This window comes from Erithacus rubecula (genome assembly GCF_903797595.1).
Source record: "Erithacus rubecula genome assembly, chromosome: 6".
NCBI classification, from domain to species: Eukaryota; Metazoa; Chordata; class Aves; order Passeriformes; family Muscicapidae; genus Erithacus; species Erithacus rubecula.
The window spans coordinates 32,088,280-32,105,025 of record NC_136688.1 but is presented as its reverse complement, the minus strand read 5'-3'; the positions used below and the strand labels follow the sequence as shown (position 1 = coordinate 32,105,025).

The 16,746-nt window shown below is 32.7% G+C and overlaps 1 protein-coding gene across 3 annotated transcripts in view; it reads right to left on the bottom strand.

Moving 5' to 3' along the window:
- Positions 1–16,746, bottom strand: part of DPH6 (diphthamine biosynthesis 6) — a 194,332-nt gene that overhangs the window by 153,258 nt on the left and 24,328 nt on the right. The gene's annotated exons all lie outside the window — the stretch shown is intronic.

Below are 16,746 nucleotides of genomic sequence, written 5' to 3'. Positions count from 1 at the left end.
GCAGCAAGATTTTACAACAGAATCTTCAATTATATACAGTGATGATGCATCCTGCCCCTGCCTTTCTCCTTTGGCCTACTCTGTGATCTCAGAACTCCTGCTAAGCCTTGGCTGTATCAGCTGGGTGGTGAAGCACTGCTGACTGTACCAGGAATTTTGGCCTGGTAAAGGTCAGAACAATTCTGATGCAACACGAGCATCAGCTGCCCAACCAAGGTGGGAAACAAAGGATAAGCAGCTATCCTTGGCAATCTATGCAAATTATTTTCCTGAATCATAGCCCAAGTGAAATGCAGCTTTGTTACAAATTCCAGTCTTTGCCGGATGTGCTGCTGTATTTAAAATTCAGTTCCTGTTTTGTATCAATAAAATTATGCAGAATGTGTTTTATTCAAAATTATACTATAGTGAAAAATGTTCTGGTTCATGCCTGTCTGGGATATTCTTCCTTCAATTTATTATCTTATTCTTTACAGTAATTCTCACCTCATATTTGCCCAACAAAATTTCTAAGTTCTTCACACCCAATATACACTTCAGATGTAAGAAACTTTATTTATCAAAACTCCTACATATAGTAATCTAAAAAATACATCACTATTTATATTATGTACTTCCCCACGTCATTAATGGATAGACCCATTAATATCAAGTTTAATGCCAAATCAAACAGTGTTCAGGTTGATGCTTTTCACGTATCCAGAAGCAGTAGGAATGAAAAAAAATTGTCACTTGTTCATTATCCAATGATGGATCTAATAACTATTATCATTATTATTATTATTATAATCCATACAGCATTATTTCTGGTTTCCTTTGAGATTTCTCTGCAATGTTTCAAAGATCCTTTTAGAATAAAGGTAAGCCACAGATACTTCAATTTACTCAACTAACCCATCTGCAAGAACATTTCTTAAAAAGTTAACACACTTGTGCAAGCAGAGTTTTCTTTAAAAAAATTTGGTCAACTGATTCATGAAGTCTTCTTGAATCTTCAAATATATCTAAAATGTATTCTCCACACTCCTTTATTTCATGCTATTTTTATACACATTCTACCTCTACTGCTAAAACTGCACTTAAATTGCATTCTTAAACATTCTTTTTAAAAAGGTTAGAAAGATGTGTAACAGTCTTGGAAAACATGCCTGATGTTAACAGGACAAATACCGTTTGTTTTTATTTTTATGTAAAAATAATAACCTTAGCAATTCCTTCAAAATGTCCTCTGCCAAAATGTGCAGACATCATGTCCAAAAATATTACCTATATTTATGTTATGTTATTAATCCATCACAGTTCTAAGTTACCAGAGGCAACTATGCCATCAGCTAAGTTCAGCAAATAATGTTTTTGAAATATCTGATACAAACAAACAGAAGGGTATACAACTTCTGTCTCACAAAAAGATTAATCTCCATGACCACACAAATACATAGATCATACTCAGTTTTCCACATTATTTTATCACAGAATCATTGCATGGTTGTGTCAAAGACCCATAAAATCTAGCCTTGAACATTTCCAGTGATAGGGCATCCACAGCTTTTCTGAGCAACCTGTTAAATAACACATACATTTCTACAATCTCATCAAAACAAATAAGATGTTCATTATTATAATAAAATTATTATAATGCATTGCAGATCTGTAGTTACCACAATATTTTAATTACATTCCATTATATATATTTGCACTATGTGCACTCTTCTTTCCCTAACAATGGAAAATTAATAGGTAAATGAGATATATTGAGAGTAACTATATCACAAACTTAAAAAAATAAAGGCGGTAACCTCATAATAAACAAATATGGAGTGAAATCTGATTTCTCAAATAGATAGATATAAAGAATCTCAATGTTTATCCATGAAAATGACAACTGACTTGCCCAATTTACTTTTAACAAGCTCACAGAGCCATAAACATATTTTTTATTCATTCTGTTTTTCAAGTTCTGACAAAACATATGCATCAGCAAAGATACCTGCTAGGAAAACTCCCTCAAATTAAAAATAAAATGTATACTTACTAAATGGCCATTGAAACAATGGCCCAGACTTGAAGGTTATGTACCAAGAAGCTTACTCATAGGTTTTGTTTGGCTGTTTTTTGCTACACAAACCTGTAACTCATTGGATGCACATGATTATGAATGTATATATATAGGACACGTGCAAACACCAATTTGTACATATGTCCAATATATCTTGATGTTAGTAATGCAAAAACAAGGTTATTATTGTCTGCTTGCTTACAACTTCTGTTAAATCTGATTTAAAAAATAACACAGAAGATTGTCTGCACTTATTCTAGTTTATTTCCTTTGATAATATGTAAGTTTTAATTGGCTTTTGAAATGGTAGTACATCATGTCATTTTGTAGTTGTGGTAACCATTCATGTTTAAAAAATTCTCCCAGGTAGTCAGTTATCACTACCTCTTTTCATTCAGTTCTTCTCATGGTAAAGAGCAAATGCAAACTTTCATCACTGTCCAGACAAGAACAGACACCAACATACTTACTAAATGCTTTGAAATGGGAGAAGTAGTTAATACATTTACACTTAAATGGAATAAATTCAATCCCCCTATTTTGTCCAGTTCAACAAATTAAGGCTGGAGCTGCACAAATTCAAGAAATAAGAAGATTTGAAAGGAGGAAGGATGGAGGATGAGGTAGAAGAGAAAAACACTATGGTCTAATCACTCATAAACTCCTCAGCTGGACAAAGTTCACATGAAGTCTTGTCCTGTAGTATATTCAGCTCAGCAGCTGAAGCTTGCAGAGTATTAGCTGAAAGCTACTTCTTCCCTGGACTTATTCTTTGGTATTGAGAGACTTTATGGACACCTTGCAAGCAGATAGCATTTTGTTTGACTAAGAGTTGATCGTGGTTTGCAGAGAATCCATCCCAGAATCAATAACGCCTTCACTTTTAATGTGGAATCTGATCAGGTTTGGTACCATTAAAAGCATGTTCACAAAACTGCACTCAAAGGGTAAGCCAAGCTCATATCTGCAGGTAAATATCAGGGATCTGCACTGAAATCAAAAGCTGAAAAAATGCATTTGGGAAAATTCAGAAGGGAAGATGCTACATGCTGTATCATATAAAGGGTAACAGATAGCAAAAAACATCTGAAGAAAATTAAATGAAGAGGTAGCTTTTTTTCCTTGGACTGAGTAGATTTTTTAATTATTATTTTTAAAAGCATCATATACCGTTAAATTAAGAGATTATTTATCTATGTTAAACTTTACTAATATGCTTCTAGTGCAATAGACTACTCTAAAATAAAAATAAATTTCTTCTCTGGACTATTTGGATAATTCAGAAAGAACTTATACTCAGTACAATATACTGTGTCACAAAGTATTACAACGCAAAATATAAAACGCATACATAAAACTAGATGCTAAACACAAATGTACACAGATGTTAACAAAGTTTTATTTTCCATATGACATTCCAAAACTTATTTCCCCCCTTTAGAGCTACCAAAAGTACTAATTTCAAAAGGCAGACAGAAAAATAATCTTTCAAATAGCAATTAAATAAAACATTTTAGTAGCTTTTAAAAATATAAGATAATTATTAGCTATGTTTTAACACTATGTGAAATTACACCATTATTCTATATCTTGTTATAACAGTTAATTTATTCCTGTTCAGAGAACAAAATAATAACTTTCATAAACAATTGTGTTAGAACACCTAATTGATCTTCACAACTGTGACTGTACTAAAGCATAGAATTTTAAGGCATCCTAGTATTAAAGTTATTTACTATTTTTAAAAGTTTAATGAACAACAAAATTCAAAATTGCTGCTCTTTGTGTATCATAAATTACTGTTTGCTACATTTCCTATCAGGCAATAGTATAAAAAATTTAACAATTTTCTGAAAGCTCCAAAACTCCTGGTTTTAAGGTGCCTCTGTTATATCCATGTACAATTTTAACATACAGCTTCACAGATAAAGTAAAAGATAAACAGAGTGGTAAGATTAATTTACATTAGCACACTATTATTTTAATTTTGCTTTTTTTTTTTAATTAATAATAGTATCAGTAATCTGAGGAAATTACTACATATGCATTGTAGCATATAATACTGGTAGAAGTATTCTACTAGTAAGTAAAAAATTTATTGCAGTAATATCAGCACGGTGGTTTTCTATAATTTCATATTTTAATGTCTTTACCTGACCCTTTCAGAGTTCAGCAAAAAGAAAATTAGTGCTAATGTTTTCAATTTAATTAGTATATTACATGCACTGCAACTATTAGTGGGAAATGTTATATTAATGAATGTAAAAGTTAGCTGTAAATTACCTCAGAGTTATTATCAATTTCCCAAGTTACTGCTCCTTAAGATAACCCTCTCCCTATGGTCCTTCCGGTAATTTTTCTTTGCCTGATAAACATGATGATTAAACAGCACACAGTGCAAACCTTTGATACTTTTTAAATTAAATCCATGCCCAGCCTAAGGGCTGTGTCTGATTTCAACTAAATGTGTCAGTTAATCAGATAAAAAATTATCAGCAACTCAATGAAACAGCAGCCTTAGGCTTCATCAGTGCCAGAGAAAGCTGAACAAAATAAGACATACAGACAATATCACATTATGAGTAAAGGTTACTGCTAAGCATATCACTACACAGCACTATTCACCACCTTTAATATGTCCATTTTAAATGAAATATTGCATACAACAGCCAAAATATTAACAAAGAAAAATGAACTGCTAGATCTGTGCCTATATATGTCTATTCGCATGTATTGCAGGAAAATTTGAGCACTGCCATTCAGAAAAATGCAGAATATCCCTAAAAACTTACTGTGTAGAACAGATCTTCATAAGAAAATGAGGTATAAACAGCCAAAGAGTGGTTAAACTAGATTAGATTTTTAACATGTGCCTCACAGCTTTGCCACAATAGAGTTTATTTTTTTATGACCAAGGTATAAAATATAGTCTCTAAATGAAATTCCCTTTCCAATTAATATCCTTCTTACAGCTTGCACAAATAACTGAAAACTGTTATCCATACTTAAATTACTGTTTAAGGTTATTTATGTATAAGTAGAGATTACCATACAGTTGCAAAACTTCAAATTAAAGCACAACAAATTTGCAGGTGGTGACTGACAATATATACCTTAGTAACAGGACTTTTAGGCTTCTACAATTATTGGACTGGAAAACTCTTAAATATGAGCTTTGCCTTATAATTTCTGAAGCATTCTATGATCACTGATTATAGTGATTTCAAACAGAGTATGTGATTTTTTTCTAAGCTTTGATATATCTGTCAGATGCAGCTGCAAGTAATCAAAGACAGTATGGAAATATTCCTGAGACATAAGGATATAATAACCTTGTGTCAAATTGAAAACCTGCTATTCTGTAAGGCTCTGAAGAGTAGCTATGAATCACACAGATCGTCTTAGTGACGGTAGATCACTGCACATCATCTGGGAGATTCCTGTCTTCCACACAGGGACCTCAAAACACATATCTCATGCCTTCATTCCTTAGGAAGAAGTAGTTTCAAAACCAGGTGGGAATTAATATAATGTGGATTTACATGAAATCCCTGTATGAACACTCTCATTATGAAGTTCAGAACTCTTCAGCAGCCTTATCTCAACTTGATTTGGAAGTAAATTACTGAGTAATGGTATCTATTCAAGGTGATAATACTATGTACCTAATCTACTTTAACAGCTAATTAAACACATTCTTACAAATGCCTTTCATAGGACGCAGGCACCCTACCACCTACCTTTAAAGAAAACTGATGGCCTGACTTGAAGAGTTTTAGAAATGCAATTACCAACACTGCACACTTGCACACACATTCTCACCCACCATCTATTAATCCAGTACAGGGGCGCCTTCAGCATCCAGCTGCAATCTCACAATAAACACATTTAAACAGGATATGGTCCTCTTGCTACCTAGACATGCCAAATGTTCAGAGAGATGGTGCAGGCATACATTTGTTTGCACATGACACACACCACAGCAAAGGAGAAAGGAAAGAGAGCAAAAGAGACAGAAATACCACTCTTGAAGTCTAATATCAAACTGAAGCGTATTGAAAAGGCTAGAATTACATTCCAAACAGGAGAAATTGAAATCCAGGAAGAATCTTCCATTGTAGCCATGTACCACACCATATATGCAAGCTCTCCTGATATACTGATTCTCCATTTAGCTGCATTTACAAAGTGAACAATTAGTCTTAGAAACTAAAAATCATTCATTAATGGATTAATTTTTTATTTTATATATTAACTATTATCATAGAATTCAATACAGTTGCTACATAATTTTATATCCCATACAATTTCACAATTTTTTAAAAATTATTTAATTTAGATTAATTTATTCATTTTTCCAATTTAAAAAAGTCATATTAAACCCAGTAGGCATTTGGTAAAATTTAATACAGTTAGACATATTTATCAAAAAACACAGAATACTAAAAAATAAATTAACAGACAACCACTATTTTAAAGGCTATGTGAAGAGTTTTCTACAGAACTATTTTTGTTTTCTCTAAACCTTTTAACTGAGTAACTCTTAACTGAGGCCTACATTCCAGCCACAGAGGCTGCAAAGACTTTGACAATGAAGCAAAAGTCTCCAGCTGAACAAAAAAATAGTTTTTTTTTAAATTGCATTTTGTGCAGCAAATTGGTTTCAAATAAATGTCTGCTTCACCTTTGGGACTTCTAACTCTTAAATATTCAAATAATTACACAGCAAACATGCCTGCAGATACTTCTTTCAGGAAATCTTATTTACAAAATCACCTCCACAAAGACTGATTACTTAATTTAATAGCCAAAATTAACATGAACAGTCACCTCCAGATTGAATAAATGACATCACATCAGAACAACAAGGTGCCAGTAAACAACTACAAAACAAAAAATGTTTCTGTTCTGATGCTACACTGGGTATTTTAAGTGCTGGTGATTTTATGTGTAACTATTTCACAATCAAGTGCAGTTATATTCAGCTAGTAGCTCAAATCTGTGATTAGATTCAAAAGCTAGGTTTTTAACGTTCCAACATGTATAAATGCTTCAGAATGAAAAACAATTCAAAGCATTTGTGTTACAAAGGCAGGTACTGGCCTATACTATGATGTCTCAGATCAATGTCTTGCTGAAGAAATCACTTACTAAATCAACAGAAAGGTCAAAAGAATATTAGTTTGTATGCTTCTAGTTAAGAGCAACTTGCATCATACTCTGCCCTCAGAGAGGCAGAATTTAATTTTTGGATTTCTTTTTTTAAACAGCATCTTTAACAAACTGTAAGAACCACACTTAAACTAAATTCTTGAATATAGACAAGTCTTTTTCCCTTGCTTTGACCATGGCCTCTAGCCAGACCAGCTTTTTGATGCTAATGGCAAGGTAGCCCTCCACAATAAAAACCAACTAGACATGGATCCAGTACAGCATCTATAGAACTGAACAGACTCTGTTGCTCTGGTTATCTGAGGCATCCACCACGGTTTAGGTCATTCAAGTCATTAACAGACTTCCACTAAGGGAAGGTTCTCTAGGAAATTATCACACAAGAATTGTTTAGTCTCATTTACTTCTATATGACTATTGTCAAAGTAATGTTATTTAATGAACAGATGCTGGCAAATACTGAGGCATTTAAGAAACCTGATTCTTGTTAGTAATTCTGTGAGCAAATAGTCTTTTTTGAGAAAGTAAAACTGTAGGCATGATGTAATACCTACTTTTTCTTTTTTAGTTCTTTTATTACATATAACAGCACAAGGCTCAGAACTATGGAAGAAAAACATGTCTTAAATGAAAATCAGCTATTTTGTCCATTAGAACCAAAACTTCTTTTTCTCCCTTATGTTTTCTTGTAAATAAATTTGAAAAAAAAAAATTTTATTTCCCTAAAATTAACTTTTATATGTGACACTGTGACAGCAAGGTAGCTGCCCACTTATTTTTACACATTCTGTATCATGTAAGAATTTCAAGTCAAATAAGTTAATTTCACTGACACTAGCAAGTCTGATAAGTAGATACATTTATACACATTTAGAAAATTAATTCTCCCATACACTACATCTTTCAAAACTGCATGTCATAGTTATGAAATCTATGTAAGGTGCACTGATATATGCACACTCATACACACTCACATATGCATTCTCACATTGCCAGTCAACTCTACTTAATTTGACAGGAAAAAAATACTTTCAATAACTAGTTCAAATCTACCTCTATGCTGAGTCATGTCTACCAGAAACATGAACATACTTTGTAACTAATTTATAATGTGAACATGCAAATGATTTGTAATCATTCCTGAACTGTCACAAAAACTTAAACACTGAAGCACATGAAGAGTAATAAAGTAACTAATAAATTTCAAAATTTTAACTGTTGACAGACAAATTAAAAACCCTAAAGTTTTCACAGGTTTTTTAGTTAAAAATAGTACCTTCTCTCACAGTGTTGAAGTCTTTTTTTAATACAGAACAAGTATTATATTATTATATAATTAAATATTATTATAATGGCACGAGTTATTGGAATGTGAAATGACCTGATAATGAATATATAAGAAGAAAGGCATGGTTGAGGAAATAAGATATACTAAATTTCATTTGATATTACTCTAATGGGAAACTGTAGGCCACTATGGTTAAACAAACATCAGTTAGCAAGAAACGTGGACAATTTTCACCTGAAAATTTCCTTCATGAATCAATGTCACTTGTTGTGCTATACATTTGTTGGTAAATTGTGTCCCCCCCAAAATTTCTTCAGAATTTCATATGCACATTTTCAAACTATTAAATCATTATGCTGCTATTAGTTCTACGAGTAAATAATCTTAGCATGGACTGAGTGCACAAAAACTCACACAAGATGTCTAATAAATACTGCAAATTCCAATTTTTCCCAATGACAACATGTTTTAGATAGACTCTCTCAGAAATATTCTTATTATCTGCACTGCTAATAATCCTCTCTTCTGATCTTATAATCACTCCTCCTTACATGAAAGCAGAATACAGGACTTTGAAAAACATTATGCTGGAGGAAAACAGTCTATTGAAACCACAAGTCCAAAAAGAAAAGCCTCTTTCTTCTTGTACTTGGAACAGAAACCTCATGAATCCTCCTTTAATCTTGAACAACATTTTTGTTACTTCTCCAAAAGTCAGCAGGGTTTGGAAATTATTTAAAACTGTTAGGAATCTCAACAACGTAACACCTGATGTTTGTTTCATCAAATTAAGTTGATATGGTAAGGTTCTTTATCTTTCTTTTGCCTAAATAACACTGATTCTAGAAATCATATGAAAAAGAAACATTGAATAAAACTGCATTTAATGAAGGCACGGATTTTCACATCCTTCTATACAAACTTAAACAATCCTGATAAAATAGTCTTTAAAAACCCACTCCTCACTTTCTACATTATTATATATTTTCTTCAAAAGTTTTGGAAGCGATCCTCCTCAAATTTAAGTATTAACACAATAATTACTGTTTCAGAACCACAGTGTCTACACTGCACTTCCCATAATAAGAATTCATTGAGGATTTAAACTTCTACAGCAAAACAAGTAATTCTGCACAAAACTACTTTGTGTTATTTTATGTTACTTGTCTATGACATCATTTGCTTATATTGATGAAAAAATTGCAGCTTTCGATAACGTCTTGCCCAGATTGCAGAGAAGCACAAAATGCCACACTATGATTTTCAGGTTTGATTCTCTCATAAAGTGCATTTGTTTAGATAGTTTTCCATCACTGTCTTTGAAAAACAGACAAGGTTACCTAGTATTACCAAAATGATAGCAATGATTGTAAGTCTTAAGAGAAACATTCCAAAACAAAATCAAATTATGCTGACAAACGTAAGAAAGTTAACTTGAAGAATGAAATCTTTCTCTTCATTGAGCTGCTTAGCAGGAAGAATCAAGGGTTACTCCCAATATTTTCTTGTCACAATATTTTTCTATATTATTTAAGTACAATATATATGTGCTGAATGTTCGTATTTCAGACACACTTTCAGTTGCAGCCATATAAAGTCATACTTCTATAAAAGTTGTCTATGTCTACCATTGCTCAGATATGGTAATTTGGCAGAAGAATAGCTTAATGTTACATTCTTAAAGATGACATTCTCACACAATAAAAACACTTCTACATTAGATATTTAGAGCTTAGTAATTAGAACCAATTAATAAAGTTAAGGAACCAAAAATATATCCTGAAGAAATAATGCAATATTACCTCTCAGTAAAAGCATGCTAGATGTATTGCAAGATTGTTACACCCACTGTAGTAGGCCCATACTGCCCCCAAATTCACATTTTATACCTTATGCTGAGAGCATACTGCCATAAACTAGTTTTTACAGAGTAGAAGGTGACTGGATTTCAGGTCCCTGAGGAGAGAAAAACTTCCAACATATTCTTCTGCTATCAGTCCTTGAAGTCTCAAAAGCTTCCAGTCTAGTCCAAACTTCAAAACAACCTGCATTAAGGGTTTTCACTTTATTTTAATGAATGAAGACTAAAATCTCTCACAGATGGTAATATCTGGCAGAGTAATAAGTACTCTGATCTAAGCATCAATACCAGGAAAGTATTCTCCCTTTTTAATATCAGATAGTTTTTATAGGTCTTTGGACAAAATGTAGCATTCTGAATGTAGGAATGTGTCTTCAGCAGTGATTGAACTTATGCATGTCCATTACTTGAGGTGTGTAATTCTTCAGGAACAGCACATGCCTACCATGTCATGAGATAAACTGAGAAATTTAATTTTTTGGAGTCATCTAAGTGGGTAATGTTGGTTAATGATGCAAACAGATTACTAATCTACAAAGACCTTCATCAAGTGGCTCCTCTCTAAACCTTTATTCAATTCTTTCTCTCCTTCTACAATAGCTTATGTAATCCATAAAGTAAGACACTCATTTTAATTAGAAGATGTGGGGCTCTTTCCCACTGACAGATCCTCTTTTCTTTCCAGAATATTACCTTTTAATTTCTAAATTAATTTTAACTTGTGTATCACTATAACTAACAAGTATTCTGGGAATATAGCCCTGCCTGGATATTCTAGGTCAAAGTACTCTGCTGATAGCAACAAATTTTTCTCATAAAAGAGAAGTAGACCAAAGTGTCTGCAAAATTCTAAACATCAAAGAATCACCAATTTCAGCCTACCTACAAGATAGAGCTTGGTCAGATGAAGAATGCAATCATTTTACTAGGGGAGTGCAAATGTAATTCAAGAAGTTAAAATGTTCTGGATTGCTGTGCACTTCAGTCCAGGCTGGTTTTCTTGTTGAAGCCTTGACCAGGGAAAGAACAAGGCAAGGAGGCCAGGATGCAAGATTTTAGCATGCCCCATAGTGCTTGTCAGACCACACTTCTGTGCACAAGCAGGAGAACACTTGAAAGGGGCAAATAACCTCATTAGGATTTACAGGGAATTAAAAAATCCAACCTGATTTAAAAATAAAAAAAATTTAGGAGAATCAAAATTATCAGTGCTGGAGCTCAATTAGTACTAAATGGAATCTAAACTATCAGTGCTGGATTTCAATTAGTACTAAAGGATTAGTACCAAAGCCCATGTTTTTGCTTTAATGTATCCAAAAATGAATTCAATTCATGAAAGATAAATATTAAGCTATATTGTAGTTGTCTTTCATCAGAGACAAATATCACATAGCAGAGTATCAGATTAAAGAAAAATGTTTCTAGCCCTTCTGTTATCCAGGTGTAACTCTTGCATTCCACACAACTTAGAATGAAGCATTAATGGCAAGTCTTAGACATACCTAAATTAAACTGGCTATTTGTTAAAACAAAATTCTGATGTGAAATTTAAAATTACTATCCACTTCTGCCTATCATTAAGAACTAGTGTTCCATGCCAATGAATACAAAGACACTTTTTTTTTAAGAAAATCTTTTTGAGAGTAATACTTATATAGAACAATGTTTCTAAAGTCAAATTTAAAGCATTATTTTATTTCCAATTTCCATGTCTTGGAATGTGCTCCAATTTTTTTCTTTTAAACTCTACAAACGTGTTGCATATATTTATCCCCTCTAAATTTTATACTTTGAATTTCACTAATACTTCATTATTAACAAAGAATATGCAGATGGCCTTGGGTTGTTTTCAAATTGCCTTAATTTTGAGATATTTTTATAGCAGCAGAATACAAAAGATACTCCTTAATACTTTTAGTACCAGAACAAAACATTTGAATCAAGACAAAATCACTATATCATGAATGTTAATATCACTCTGTGAAAAATACCATATGACTAGAGCAGACCATGCCTTTAGGGAAAAATATAATGTTCAAGTGGATTACTCTTTTAGTTGTGTAATGGAAAGGCATTCCACCTAGTCCCAGAAGAAAAATCAAAATATGCATTTAAATGGAAATACTATGCAATGGATAGGACAAAATAAACCCCTAAGAACTGTAAAGATATATATATATATATATATATATATATATATATATATATATATATATATATATATATATATATACACACACATACATGTAAACACAGGAAGCTATATATATGAAATTTTACTTATACATATTTATTTAACTCTAAACATATATATTTATGCATATAATTTTAAATTTTAAAAGCTAAGTTTGTAGCTCTAGCCTTATCTCACAAGTATCAAGATACAGTCACATCACATATTCTGGTTTTGGTCACAATTTCAAATAATATATACAACTCAGCTCTATGCAAGAAGTTGTGAGTATTCTTTTTTAATTTTCTGCACATTTTGTGCCAGACCATATTCTAAACAGCTTTTACAAAGTGATAATGTTTCACTGACAGTGTTTTGTGTACTTCACATAAAATTAAATCTCAGACAAACCTTGAGAAAAAGAAAGCAGAAAGCTAAGCAATACAGCATGTTGCTCTTTTTGACCCACAAACGATTATCAGTTATTTTAGAAGTTATGACAGTTTTCTCAAGTCCTTAAGGAGTCTGACACCATTGGTATAGCTTTTAACACTGCATTTATGTTTATATCACAATACAATAAAACAGCAGGAATAGTGTTCAAATTACTTGGGTACTGGATGGTTTATTGAAAATAACAGTATTACCATAACATTAAAAAAATTCTTTGAATGTGCTAAGTAATCACTGCTATCCATGCTGCATATGAATTATGGGATAAGTTTTGGAAGGCATCACCAATTGCAAAGACTACTAGGTCTGTCTCTCTGATGGAGGACTCTATGCATGAACAATAAATCCTAATCAAACTGAATAACCAGTGGTATGTCAATACTTGAAAAAAATTTGTGAAATCAGTGCTATGCAAATTATTTGTTGTTACAATACAGATGACTTCATCACTAGAACTGATATTTACTGCTCTGTATCAGGTGCAAATAAAAAGCAGAATGTAAACAACACAACCACTCTTCTCACCATCCTTTCCCTGCAGATTGCTACATGAACCACAGTACCAATGGCACAGTACTTAATTTATCTAACTAACTGTATTAGTAATTATTTTATGATGATTTTTTCAAAATATTTAGCACTACACTTTCTTACACTTGGCCTTCATTTACTTTTTGGTTAATCAAGCTTGATTCAACAGCACTTGGATTTTTAAAAGAAGGGAAAAGAGAGTTCATTCTTTAAAGTGTCTTGCTATTTTATAGTACTTAATGCTAAAAATGCAAGGCTAAATTATGCTAACCCTCTCAGACAAATTTGAAACCAGCTGCATTCAAACTTGGGTAAACTTATTCACCATTTCCTAACCAGGAACTTCCATTATTTTCAATGGCAAAAAACAGTTTAGCAAGATTGGTAACCAGTGATTAACGGTTTGGAGAAGCACTACTATTGTCCCTGCAGCCCCTCATATCAGAGAAACCTCACTTAATAACATGCTTTGTAAAGGTTTCAAAAAGAGACATTTGAGCTCTTTTGTATTCAGTATCATGGGCAATCACACTACATGTACCAGCTTGGCAGGAAGGACAGGAATAATAAAAATCCATTTTCCATTGAAAGAGGGTTGTTATACATAGATACTTCTAACCCTTCCACCCAAGAGACTTTTTGCAAGTCCCCTATTAGAAAGTTTGAATGGGTGCTTAGGAAAATTAATCAAAGATAGCACATACTGCAATCATGTCCAATTCATAAAGAAACAAGCCCCAAAAGACAATTTCTAAAACCAGACATAGATTTATATATAATTACATATAGTGTATATATGTACTATATAGACTATATTTGTACTATATACACTTTGAAAAAAATAGAACTGCATACTAATCCATTGTAAAAGAATTCAGCAAACTAAGGCAAATTAGAAGTGAAGGACCTACTGCTTTTAAATTATGTTAACTTTTAAGTTTACCCAGAATATCTATTGCAAGGTAAATGTTTCATCTCCTAATGACCTGCCTTCATGAAGTGTTCCATGCCTGGAACAATGACAGCTAAGAAATATTTTGCAACTTCTGCTGAGACTTCAGTCTGAATTCTACATGAAGAGAAACCTATATTAACTGCAATGTAGACAACCACTGATATGACTGAATGTTGTTTCTTTTTCCTTTTTGTTCTTTTTTTCCCTTTAATCTCTGATGCAGCCTTCTCTCTTCTTGCATGGAAATGAAATAAAAAAGTACCTGAGTACTTCAGGACAACCAAGTTTCAACAATATAGAAGCAAAGATATCCCAGCCTTTTTTCATAGTTTACCCTGCCTTTTCAACAGCTTTCAACAGTATGTAATTTTATTTCTAATAAATATAATTTACAATACACTATGAAAAATTGACTTTAAAATTTCTTGAAATTATGGAAAAGGCACTTACTCAACAAAAGCACTCAGTGAAACTCCTACATTTTTTACTGCTTTTTCAATGGCAATTTTAAGATATTTTTGGTCATAAAGGGTCCGTTCTGCAATCTAATCAACTGGAACGATACAAGACAAAACATGTCACTTGGTAATTTCCACATTTGAGTCCAATACCTAAAAGTCACCCTGTAAAACAGTTGCAAACACTCTTCTGTATCATTCTTATTAGCATTATCTGTCAATTAAAATGCAGGATTTTAAGGCATTAAATTTTTATCAAAAAGACTTCCTATTCTGAGCAGTTTACTAAATACATAACCAGAAATAGACAATTTTTCTACAAATTTAGGCATATTCACAGAAACTATAGACCACCTGGGAAAAAAAAATCATGTCTCACAAGCGTCTAAAAATTAGTCAGGTTTTTTTAAAGAGGGTACCTCAGCTCAGGTATTATTCTTGCATTTGGAAAGGCTTAACCTGATCTTTTGTCTTCATTACTTGGTTTTACTCAAAAAAAGCCAACTCCTCTACAAACTGATGTGGAAATTAAAGTTCCCCTGTAATACCTTTGAAAGAGCATCTAAGCTCTACTTTAAATACAGTGGCAAGCATGGCCAGGGATTAACATCACAGCTTCTACAAGAACCACTGGCACTGCTCCTTGTGTGAGAGCAGTGAACAGAGTGCTTTGTCTTTTCCAGCAATCTTGATGCACACAGGAAGGAATCTCCTTTTACTTTTGATTACCAGTAGACATATTCTCAGTTTACTGTACAGTCTATGCCTAATCCCCTGTCCTTCTAGTATAATAATTAATGCATACTCTACTATAACTGATTATGTAATCAGATGTGTTCAGGTTATACAATAGTAATTCAAACTGTTATAAGTAAGAAGTTTGAAAAATACTTGTGATGTAAACATGCAGAATTGCAAAATGTGCAATTCATCACTGCACTTTTGCCTTCCACCTCCAGCAGACCATCTCAGCTATCAACACTACCTTAAAAAATTACCTTAAAACACAGGATGCAAAGATGACAAAACACAGTAACTTCACTTATAAGCAATCTTGGTTTGCTTCCTATTAGGGGCAAGAACACAAATAAAGCTAATAGGCAGAAGGCGATGTTATCATTTTATGATTTTGTGATTATCATTATTACTTCGTGAAAGTAACATAGTAGCACTTCAAGGCTAATATGTACCTGAGATTTTCCAACACAACAGTTTTTCATTAGAAATGCCAGTGTATTAAAGCCTAAGTGTTTTATAAGAAGCAACTGGTTTTGGCCAGTTTCCAGTTAAGACAGGAGATTTCTTGCCAGGTTGCTGTCAATTTATTTAACAGGCTCCACCAGAGTGTGCATTTGTATGGTCCACAGCCCTTAATACAGTTCCCCAGGCAAAATGTTGTGAACTTAGGAACAGACTTTCCCTATCTGTTTGGTCCCAAACTGACAACATGGTTCTACCATGTCCAGCCTGAAGACAGGATCCTGAAAGAGTAGCACAAAACACCCAAAGCCATTTTCTCACAAGAATTATCTGTTCAAGCTCACAAGACAGAAAAAAAATTCCAATTTTCGGCTTTCATTTGTCTCACAGGAAATTTCAGAATCTAATTTTTCTCCATTCTTACCAAAAATCTTTGGAAATCTTTTTCCTACACAATGGAGATTCTGCATTTCAGTCAGTTAACTGCAAACCAGTTTCACAATAAAGTATTAATATGACACTTTCTATGAAAATGCTTGGCCAAAAATTGAAAACCTGATTAATATTTTACACTGAAAACTGACATTTGAGATGATCTA